General features: G+C 36.9%; 1 long non-coding RNA gene across 2 annotated transcripts; it reads left to right on the top strand.

Moving 5' to 3' along the window:
• The first annotated feature begins 8,064 nt into the window (after positions 1 to 8,064).
• LOC148695645 (uncharacterized) lies at positions 8,065 to 10,955 on the top strand. Of its 2 annotated transcripts, XR_015964865.1 has the most exons (5): positions 8,065 to 8,131; positions 8,266 to 8,446; positions 8,538 to 8,589; positions 9,536 to 9,634; positions 10,351 to 10,955. It is a non-coding gene; the product is annotated as an uncharacterized LOC148695645 (long non-coding RNA). The 2 variants fall into 2 exon arrangements; XR_015964864.1 differs by lacking the exon at positions 10,351 to 10,955 and having other exon boundaries at positions 9,536 to 9,837.
• The last annotated feature ends 1,366 nt before the right edge of the window (positions 10,956 to 12,321 follow it).

The following is a 12,321-nucleotide window of genomic DNA, read 5'->3' as shown; positions in this document are numbered from 1 at the left end:
TGATCCCACTGAGTTTCGTCACCTTCTCAGGTCGCTTACATATCTCACTTTAACTCATCCTAGTATTGCCCTTGCGGTCAATCATATTGCTCAGTTTATGGCTCGTCCCACTATGACTTATTGGTTGTTGCCGAACGTGTTCTTCATTATGTTAAAAGGGTTCGTTAGACTTGGTCTTAGTTTCAGCCTCACTGTGGTCCACTTGTTTCTACTTGGCTACTCTGATGCAGATTGAGCTGGAAATCCATACACTTGTCGGTCCACGTCTAGGTATCTTCTTTTCTTGGCCCCAATCTCATCTCCAAGAGCTCTACATAGCAGCCTATTGTACAATGTTCTAGTGTGGAGCATGAGTATCGTGCTCTTGCTCACACTTGTACTGAATCTCTTTAGGTCTCCTACTTACATTGTGAAGTCCGGTGTGTGATTTCAACGCCCATTTATATTTTCTGTGATAATCTCAACACCACCTACATGGTAGCGAATCCAGTTTTTCATGCTCGCACGAAGCATATTGTGTTGAATTATCATTTTGTTAGCGAACGTGTTAAGCTTGGCACACATAAAGTTGTGCAACCCCAAAAGGTTGATCAGTTAGCATCAGCTCTTCCAGTAGGTTCTAATTTGTAATTGTAGTACCACTCAACTAGATTGCGGTTGTCATCCACAACTGTCATCAGTTTGTGTACTTTCGGCAACCCCACAAGCGATTTGAGCCTCTTACATCCCCAGAAAGAGAGTTCATCGAGCCTTATCAAACATTTGACGAAAATCGGTAGGCTACAAATTGGATTGTTATTTGGATAAGAGTATTTGCAGTGAGGATAGCTAGATTACTCAAATCCTTAGGAAATGCATCATCCGAAAGATTGCACTTGCTGAGATTTCGCTCTACCAAAAGAGAATGGTAAAGAACTCAAGTTACTTGAACTTCTTCCCGGCATTCAATCTGTTTCAAGCACGTTCATAGATTCCATTTCCTTCATGATATCCATTGAAAACTCATTAATATTTGACCAACCCAATAAAAAGAGTGTTTCAAGTGATTTATGCAACTGTTCCTTGAAAGCATCCTAAGATCTTTTGCTATCCTTCATATTAAACTAGGGTTAATTATACTAACAAACCTGAAGTTTATTGAGTTTTCATAAAAACATCTCACGGTTGAGACATTACACCAATATTCCTTGAGGTTTTAATTCATTTACACATAACCCCTTTTAGCCAAATTCCATCTTTTTTTTTTCTTATAGAGAAATTTACCCATAGAATAAAGGTCAAATCTGTAAATGGCTATTGTGGTAATAAGGTATTCGAAAAATAGCCAATGATAAAGAAATTTGGATTTAAATTGAGCAGGCAGTTGATCCATATTGTAACCATTTATTGATATATTTGACTCGAGAATGAATTCCAATCAATTTTTATTTGGACTCTCAAGGGTTTACGACTTGTCTCGAATCACATTTATCAATTTTTGATAAATTGAATTATACCATTACTATTAATTAGTTACAGCTTTTTAAATTATTATCATAATTAGTTATTAGAAGGAAAAAAAAAGAAAAAAAAAGGAATTGACGGAAAATTGAACTGCAGTAAAATGTATAAACACCATTATTTTTCACGCTGTCCTAAAACGTGACCTGCAAGCGGTTCAAAATGTTATTTTGCTCTTATGTGGTCAAGGACATGGAGGTTTTGCGAATGCAATTTTTATTTTATTTTATTTTATTTTGCATCTACGAATTAGTTGTGGTTGATATTTATTTGATAAATGGAAAGGAAAACAAATAATAAATGGAAAGGAACATCTCTTTTGAGACAACTTAGAAAGCTGGACTGGGATTTGATGAGACTTGAAAACTATTTGGAAGGGTTGATATTTGAAGGATATAGACCAGGCTAACCAGCATGGTTTTCTGGATTGTGGAGTATCAACAAGGCTAGGTAAGATGATCTCGTGCTTGTGTCAGCAATGTTCTCCCATTTTTCATTTTGCTTCTTGAGTCTTGGTTGTTAGAAATGTAGAACACTTGTTAAGGAACAAATTCTATCAAATAACGCTGCTCCAGTCGCTGCTTTTATACGACCAGCGACTGAGGCAGCTAGTGTTGTTGCGTTTGTTGCTAGCATTGCTACTTGGTTTAGAGTTTATTCACAACGTTGGCATGATATGGTTTTTTAAGGTCAATATTCGCATGATATGATGTGTTGGTTAAGAGATTGTTCACAATGTTGACTTGACACTCTAGTTGTTCTTAATAAAACTTAGGATGAGATATGTATCTTACTCATGAAATTTATCATTGAAGACGACTATAGATGGTAATATGGAGAATGTTTTCTTTGGATCGGATTCTGCCTCTCGGGTCCATTACATCAATGGGAACAAAGGTCATGCCTCCTGGCCTATTTTCCCTTTGCTTTGCCAAATCTGGAATCTCCGGCATTGCTTTGTGTCCTCTAAGTGGTGTTGGATTCCTCGCCAAGCAAATTCTGCAGCCGGCTGGGTTGCCTCGCATTGTAGAAGAAGGATGTGTTCGGAAGTCTGGGCCGAAGTGGAGTCCCACTCTGACTGTATTTCCTCGGTATTAATCCATTCCAATCTCTGCATAGAGCTTAGCCACTCCTCCTTGTCTTAGGACTTGGAACCTAGTCCCTTCTTCATCTCTTATTCGTTCTAATCCTGATCAGCCACGAATATTAATCCTTGGAATATTCCTAATTTAATCAATATTTGCCCTGCTATTTGACAGCTATTTAATCTAGGACTCAATCGAATCCAACCCAGAGAGATACTAATTTTAGGAATTTAGGATTCGGCTATCTTTCTTTGGGCCAGACTTATCTCAAAGAAATCTAAGGTACTGAAGGTTTCCATTCTGGCCGGGGACCCAAGTTATCCTCAGTCTAGACTCAATATTTTGGGCCTAAACAGACGCACTTTCTTATGATTACTCAGAATGATTCAATGGATAATCATCATCACACCTCGACGCACTTTCTTGTGGTTCCATTCCGTATATTTTTTCAAGAATTCGAACAGTTTATATTTCAATTCATTTATCTTAGATTATCCTTACAAAAAATTGGATAAATCTAAAACCACTAAAACAATTATTTGTAGTGAAGAAAATAGATAAATACGATTTTATCAAAAAATATTAAAATGACTATCATTAAATGCAATAGAATCATATGATTTCTAATTTGTGTAAATTTTTGGTAGAGATTATTTTTCGTGGAAGAACTAAAAGATCGACAGTTAAATTGTTAAAATACATCATAAAGCAATTCCTAAGAAAGTGTGTCAAAATGTGTCCCACAATTCTGATATCATAATCGAGAATTTACACCTTGGTTGAAAGCGAGTGTTTTCTTAATAACAAGCAAAATTTGGTAGGTTATTACAAACAAGAGTACTGGATATTGTCGATAGCTTCGATATCTGGTACATCACTGTTGCAGATAGCATGGGCAATCCAACTGCTTGACCCGCATTCATAAATTCACTAATGAAGCACTAAGGGCCCGCTTTTAACATGGTCTGATTCTGTACTGGTGATTGTAGCAATCGAAGAACGAGATCGGAGTTTCCTGCTTCATCTTCACTGTAAACTGAGGACTAAGCATCAGCCCTAGATTATAAATGGGTTAAAAGCGGGGAATACAAAACCAGAAACAGAGTAATCAAAACCATATATCCTCTGTAACATGATCAATCCTACGGCAAGCTTGATCCGGTTGAAGTAAATCAAATAGTCATGAATCACTTGCTAGGGTATTAAATTTACATTTAAGTCAGTAAAATTAGTAATCACAGGGTCCACATTTATGCCAATCCAAGGGTATTAAATTAAAGATGAATTCCAACCTACAACATTTATAGTGTGCAATAGCTAGGAGAGTGCAGCTGTTCTGCTTTGGGTGGGAACACATTTTTCAATCTTATTGTACCCTCATATCAGCTTAATTGGTATCATATTCCTTTGACTTAACAACCAATAAACAGCGTCTTTGCTACATGTGCAAATGTTACGGGAAAAGTGGATCACAATCAAATATCAAAGACCAAAGTGAATTATCAAGAACTAAAATGAAAGTTCACTTGAACTAAACTCTACCTAGAAAGAAGCATCCATACCCGGCAGAAAAAAAATGTTGATACTCACGCTACATCTAAATTAGGAGAAATTCTGGCATATACCAGGTATTCACAACTTCCCCCTCACAATAACTGGTCAAGCGACCAGTATGCAACCAAATTTATTGTGCGATGAACACTGCACACATCCGTTCAATGCAAGAAGATCTCCTACACTACGCCGTCAACTTAATGTTAACTGCATCACTCATACACTAACACAGTTTGTGCAGAATTACCAGACAAAACTTCTTGCGGAAGTACCAAACTAGTCCCAGTGCATAGTAGCTCTCACATCTAGGTATTTACATTATGAGAAACATAAGTGACTTTTCAGAAAGCAACTTGTGCATAACAAATGACCGATTGCCAGTACACAACCAAGGAGATAGTGGGAAAAAAGCATTATAGAAGGAAACTTACGCCAGCTGTTGAGCGAGAGATTTTTCGGTGTACCGGGTACACCAAAAAAATTTGGTGTACCCTCACTCATAATGGTGGACCCTACCCTCATTTATTTTTCAATAAAAAAATCAATTCAAATTCTAATGAGTGAGGGTACACCAAAAAAATTTGGTGTACCCGGTACACCTAAAAATTTTTCCTGTTGAGCGACGGGTTTGTTGTACTAGCTGAGAATATGTACTCATCAGCCCTTTCCTTTGCCAATGCCACCTGGTACACAATCAAAGATTTAAAAAAGGTTGTTTAGTCAAAATAGTCATTGAGATTTGCATAACTCCTTATATTGATCATTGAGATTTGAAATCTATAGAATTGGTCTCTGAGTTTGGTCCACAATCAATCATTTTGGTCATTCTGTGAAAAAATCTCCATAAAATAAGGATTAAATGACAAAAGTACCCTCAACTTTAGTTAAATCATTTTGACTTATTATTTATTATATTGATGGTAATTTTGTCATTTAGATTCTTATTTAACATAATTTTTCACCGAATGACTCAAATGATTGATGGTGGATAATCTTAGGAATCACTTCTATTGATTTCAAATCTCAGGGACCAAAATGAGGAGTTAGGCAAATCTCAGAGACCATTTTGGCTAAAAAGCGTTCTAAAAAAATGAGAAAGTTCATATTTTGTAAAAACAGAAAAGTTTGCAGCATACCTGTTTATCGAACAAGCAACCAGAACTTTTCCAAATTACAAATTTTATGCCCATTTCATATAGGGAATTGTTATACACCCCCTATCTAAAAATATAAATCTTTATATTATAGGAGAAAGAAAAATGAAAAAAGAAAAACCTAAACCCACCACCCATTTTAACTCAAATATCTCACGATAATATGTAACGAAAATATTATACACTACTTTGCCAACCTTAAGCATGTTACATTCAATGATGTTTATCATAATATTGGGTGTTGTTTGTGGTAACCAAATTTCACCGGCCCCATAAGAGACACCATGTGTACTAAAGCAAGCCAAGATGACAAAGTTATCTCTAGAGTTTCACCAGTACTTAACCCGTACATGTGTTGAAAACCAATGCAATGGAGGGATGTCTATTAGTAAATCACACCCAGCAAACCGGTACCTTTGCCAGGACAGCATGTTCTTCATGCCAGACAAGATGGACTACCATGAAACGATGCGCTCGGCCACACCCGCTTAGCAGAGGATATGAGCTTAATTAGCCATGTAAGGCCCAATGAAGGATCTTGTGAGCCTAGTTGGACTCACAAGCGAGATTAGCCCATAAGGGATGGATAAGGCAAGATTCAACAAGATCTCCAAGGCACAGTCATCCTTATAATCATTGCTTAGAGATAGGCCACCATCACCAATGTTGTTAGGATTTATCCCATGGTCAACTGTTGTTGACTAAATGGGTGAGACTATGTGGAGTTCAAACCAACCATTTAGGGAGCGTCATACGTGTCCTAATGAAGTATGATCATTTCCATTAAAAGGTAGCTATTCTATAGCCTAGAAACATAAAGCTTGAGATCCATTCTTCTGACAGTTAAGTCTAACTTAGGTGTTGGAACCAAATTTACACTCCGCAGTGAGTGGTGGTTGAGCACAAACTTGAGCAACCGGCAAAACAATAACCAACCGTGTGCAAGTTTGAGACAGGGGGAGGAGTGTGTGTTGGCCAAAAGCTCTACAACGGTCAAGTTAGTGAATGATTTTAGACTCAAGTAGTGGGCAAGAGAATTGAATGTTTAGATTGCATTATCATAGATGAACCCTAGATAGGTGTATTTATACCGTGGGGAGAGAGGCATTTTAGGATAGAATTTTCGTTCTAAGCCAGAAGAATCCTAGAGGATATCTAGGAGTAGATATTGCATCATCTTCGGAGTTATAATTACTTGCAGCGCATCCCAATTCCTAGATTGTATGAACTCCAAGACTTATAGGATCTGATTGTGTCCATATCTGGATCAGATTGCTTGTCTTGCGGAACAAGCATAGTCATCCAACAAAGTCGTCAGGACTCCATCTATTGCCTCGGAGTAGAGTGATGGTGGCACCGCTACTTTGTCTGATACAACTCTATCCAAAGTTGGTGAGTCCATGATCGGACTTCTGAGGTAGTAATATTCGAATCAACCTTACTCTGGCATGGAAAATCATGGTCCCATGCCCCTAACTATTCGTTTGAGAAGCAACCTATTCCCCTTGAGGATCGATTGTTATCCAAAGATTATGTACGTTGGAGTAAGTTGGAATACATACCCTTTGGTCTTCAAATTCTTGCAAACGTCATAATTTAGTGTTGAATTGGCCATTTACATGAGTCGAACATAAAAATTATCATTTATAAATGAGGAGAAAAATCACTAAATTATAGTAGTAAATAAGTCACTCTTATTGATTGTGCAACGAAATGCTAATCAAATGAGTGGGCCTGGCTCAATCTCATATGGGCCTTACTGGCCCATAAAGCCCATTTAGGGCCCAAATGTTTTTGGTCGACGAAGGGGAAATTAATCGATAGATTTTGGGACTTGGTTTAGGAGACGGGTTGGGGTTTTCGAAACGGGTCATCCAGCTCGGTAAATTGCATATGAATGCTTAAACCCCCATGACCCAAACCCAAACCCTGCATCTTCTTCTGAGGCTCATTTGTGCCCCTCTCAACTCTTGCAGTCTTTCTTCTCCTTTCAACTTCTAAATCCTTGTGGAATTAAATTGTATAAATATTTGGGTGTTTGATCAGACGTCACAATGGATAGAAAAGCTGGTGACAGTGACAATGAGTTCAAGGACGATGGCGATTTCGACAACGATGAGCTGAGTGTTTTTTATTTGTAAATTTTGTTATTGGGTTTTGGTAATCTTTCGGTTTTGTTTTGGTGATTTTGTTGTTATTTGAGATGTAGATGGAGCAGGAAGAGGATGACTTTGATGATGAGCAGGCGAGGAGGAAGAAGATGGAGGAGAAGTGGGGGAAGAGGAAAATGGTGATGGGCAAAACGATAATAAAGATGCCGAGATGGAAGAACTCGAGAAAAAATACATCAGTTTTCGTCATCAGGAGCAGTAAGAGACTTCTGTTCACAATTCGTTTATGCTTAATTATGAACTTGTGATGCTTAATTAGAATGAAGACATAGAGCTAAATAATGTGAATATAAGAGATAATATGCATAGCAGTTGGAGGTTGGTGACCAAATTTGATATTAGGTTACAGAAGTCATTGAATAATGTAATAGTCCGCGAGTGTAGGTATAGAAATTGAATACTAGTGCCATTTTCATCTTAACTCGACGCTAAGTTTCAGTATCTATTTAATTTAGTTATTATGAAAGCACAAAGTGGAGTTATATATGCATGTGCAATTCTTCAGTTCGAGATAAAAGGAAGGAACATACATCTTACATGGATATAGGCTGGCATGAAGTTAATTTTGTTCTTCGTTTATTCCCTCTTCCCATGCTGAGATATTTTAAAGAATCTAAAGCGTCATAAGGACGAAGATCTTAAAGGTCAAGCAGTAAAGAACCAAAAGGTGTGTGTTGTTCAAAATAATAGCTCTTGTAATATCCATGAAATAGATTACCACAGGTCGCTTTAGCTTTTCCCTTTTTTGGAGCTTTTTGACATGTTAAGATGTTATGTTCTTACCTGGGAGGTTGTCTGCAGGAGCCAGTTTGGTCTTTATTTTGTGATTCACATGAAGGCGTCAGTGCAGCATATTCTGATCTAGTCGACTCATCAAAGAGAACTTTGGATTCTTGAGCAGAACTACAAGAGGTGTGACGGTCATAAAAATTTGTTGCCTACCTATTACTACTTGGTCTGTAGTTTAGCTTCATACCTTGCGGTAATATGAAAAGTACTTTATACATTATTGTGATTTGTTGATATTGCCATTTGTATATGCTAACATTTATTGCATCATGCTATATTTCTAGTTACAGGCTTTCGTTGGGAAAAACCCTTCTTCCATCTTTCAAGCAACAGATAGTATGTGCAAACTACATTTATCAAACTATTATATTTATTTTGTAATATAATTTGGCTCTCCGTTGTTGTGCATAATCTATCATTTTCAGCATGACAAGAATTGCCAATATGTGAAAGGTTTGCTATGCTTGGTGTATTACATTTTGTGTTTGAAGTTTTTAATATCCGTTTAAATTCTCGTAAAGTGCGTTTAGCTTGTAACTATACAATTAGCTAAGACAGAGTTTGATTTTATCAAATCAAACTTTAAGGAAATGCTTCAAGTTTCCTCTATTCATATATGATTGTGAGGGTTCCTCAAATTTCAGAAGTTCCACTACAACAGTTACTATAATTAGTCAGATTATGATGGTACTATGCTATTATCAAGAGTGTACGAGTTTTAATCAAGAGGAATGGATTGAGCTCAGCCTTGCCCAAGCGTATCCCAAAACACAAAGCATAAAGCTTAAGCTTGGACCGACTGGTCTGCTGAATTGTAGTGAAGTTTGTGCTCAGTTCTGATTGAGAACAAGCCAATCCAAATATGTGATGGTTTACGCGTATTAGGTGGGAAGTTCAGAGTAGATCAACAAAAATTAGACACTTTGTGATTTTGATTACAGCTTTCAAGGAAACATCAATTAAATAACCACTCTAGAGGGTAGGTAGTTGTTGTTGTTGTCAAAAGCATAATGTTGGCATAGAAGGTAAATCAGTTAGGTCTTGTTTTCTGATCTGAGGATAGTCAAGATGAAGCCAGATTTCAAATTTTCCCAAGGATGTCAGCACAAATCTTTCCTGCTTTGATCTCATATAAGCCTTAGCCGGATTAAGCAAAAAAAATTGGCTTTTGGGCTACCATGGTCTTAATTGGCAGTCCTAGTTTGTACTGTTTGCATATTCATTAACTTCATACTGCGTATGTTCATGTATTGCTTCTCCTAATACATATCCTATTCTGTAGGTAAATCTGGACAATCTAAGAAGTCACAGTCATCTAAGAACACTGATAGTGATGATACGGTGATGAGGATTGGTCACGGATTTCTTAGTTGCTGTCGAGGTACTCAGATCATAATTTGGATATTCTGAAAAGAAGAATCATATTCTACTATCTAGATATGCTCTTGTTATATTGAGGCCTATCTATAAAACTGAAATATTGTTTTAACATTATTGTTCATGCCATACTTCGCTAATCCATTTGGAGCAGCCAAAGAACTTTGGAATTTTGTTGTTTTATTGTTCAAACAGTTTATATTTCAATTCATTTATCTTAGATTATCCTTACAAAAAATTGGATAAATCTAAAACCACTAAAACAATTATTTGTAGTGAAGAAAATAGATAAATACGATTTTATCAAAAAATATTAAAATGACTATCATTTAATGCAATAGAATCATATGATTTCTAATTTGTGTAAATTTTTGGTAGAGATTATTTTTCATGGAAGAACTAAAAGATAGACAGTTAAATTGTTAAAATACATCATAGAGCGATTCCTAAGAAAGTATGTCAAAATGTGTCCCACAATTCTGATATCATAATCGACAATTTACACCTTGGTTGAAAGCGAGTGTTTTCTTAATAACAAGCAAAATTTGGTAGGTTATTACAAACAAGAGTACTGGATATTGTCGATAGCTTCGATATCTGGTACATCATTGTTGCAGATAGCATGGGCAATCCAACTGCTTGACCCGCATTCATAAATTCACTAATGAAGCACTAAGGGCCCGCTTTTAACATGGTCTGATTCTGTAGTGGTGATTGTAGCAATCGAAGAACGAGATCGGAGTTTCCTGCTTCATCTTCACTGTAAACTGAGGACTAAGCATCAGCCCTAGAAAGAAGCATCCATACCCGGCAGAAAAAAAATGTTGATACTCACGCTACATCTAAATTAGGAGAAATTCTGGCATATACCGGGTATACACAACTTCCCCTCACAATAACCGGTCAAGCGATCAGTATGCAACCAAATTTATTGTGCGATGAACACTGCACACATCCGTTCAATGCAAGAAGATCTCCTACACTACGCCGTCAACTTAATGTTAACTGCATCACTCATACACCAACACAGTTTGTGCAAAATTACCAGACAAAACTTCTTGCGGAAGTACCAAACTAGTCCCAGTGCATAGTAGCTCTCACATCTAGGTATTTACATTATGAGAAACATAAGTGACTTTTCAGAAAGCAACTTGTGCATAACAAATGACCGATTGCCAGTACACAACCAAGGAGATCGTGGGAAAAAAGCATTATAGAAGGAAACTTACGCCAAGTGTTGAGCGACGGGTTTGTTGTACTAGCTGAGAATATGTACTCATCAACCCTTTGCTTTGCCAGTGCCACCTGGTACACAATCAAAGATTTTAAAAAAGGTTGTTTAGTCAAAATGGTCATTGAGATTTGTATAACTCCTTATATTGATCATTGAGATTTGAAATCTATATAATTGGTTCCTGAGTTTGTCCACAATCAATCATTTTGGTCATTCTGTGAAAAATCTCCATAAAATAAGGATTAAATGACAAAAGTACCCTCAACTTTAGTTAGATCATTTTGACTTATTGTTTATTATATTGATGGTAATTTTGTCATTTGGATCCTTATTTAACATAATTTTTCACCGAAGGACTAAAATGATTGATGGTGGACAATCTCAGGAATCACTTCTATTGATTTCAAATCTCAGGGACCAAAATGAGAAGTTCAGCAAATCTCAGGGACCATTTTGGCTAAAAAACCTTTTTAAAAAATGAGAAAGTTCATATGTTGTAAAAACAGAAAAGTTTGCAGCATACTTATTTATTGAACAAGCAACCAAAGCTTTTCCAAATTACAAATTTTATGCCCATTTCATATAGGGAATTGTTATACGCCCCCAATCTAATAATATAAATCTTTACATTATAGGAGAAAGGAAAATTGAAGAAAGAAAAACCTAAACCCACCACCCATTTTGACTCAAATATCTCACGATAATATGTAACGAAAATATTATGCACTACTTTGCCAACCTTAAGCATGTTACATTCAATGATGTTTATCAAAATATTGGGTGTTGTTTGTGGTAACCAAATCTCACCGGCCCGATAAGAGACACCATGTGTACTAAAGCAAGCCAAGATGACAAAATTATCTCTAGAGTTTCACCAGTACTTAACCCTTACATGCGTTGAAAACTAATGCAATGGAGGGATGTCTATTAGTAAATCACACTCAGCATAATCGGTACCTTTGCCAGGACAACATGTTCTTCACGCCAGACAAGATGGACTACCATGAAACGATGCACTTGCCACACCTGCTCAGCAGAGGATATGAGCTTAGTTAGCCATGTAAGGCCCAATGAAGGATCTTGTGAGCCTAGTTGGATTCACAAGCAAGATTAGTCCATAAGGGATGGATAAGGAAAGATTCAACAAGATCTCCAAGGCACAGTCATCCTTATAATCATTGCTTAGAGATAGGCCACCATTGCCAATGTTGTTAGGATTCATCCTATGGTCAACCGTTGTTGGCTAAATGGGTGAGACTATGTGGAGTTCAAACCAACCATTTAGGGAACGTCATACGTGTCCTAATGAAGTATGATCATTTCCATTAAAAGGTAGCTATTCTATAGCCTAGAAACATAAAGCTTGAGATTCATTCTTCTGACAGTTAAGTCTAACTTAGGTGTTGGAACCAAATTTACACACCGCAGTGAGTGGTGGTTGAGTACAAACTCGAGCA

This window comes from Pyrus communis, chromosome 7 (genome assembly GCF_041283825.1).
Source record: "Pyrus communis isolate YQ-2024b chromosome 7, ASM4128382v1, whole genome shotgun sequence".
NCBI lineage: Eukaryota > Viridiplantae > Streptophyta > Magnoliopsida > Rosales > Rosaceae > Pyrus > Pyrus communis.
The sequence above is the reverse complement of the archived record's forward strand: the minus strand, read 5'-3'. Positions and strand labels throughout refer to the sequence as shown.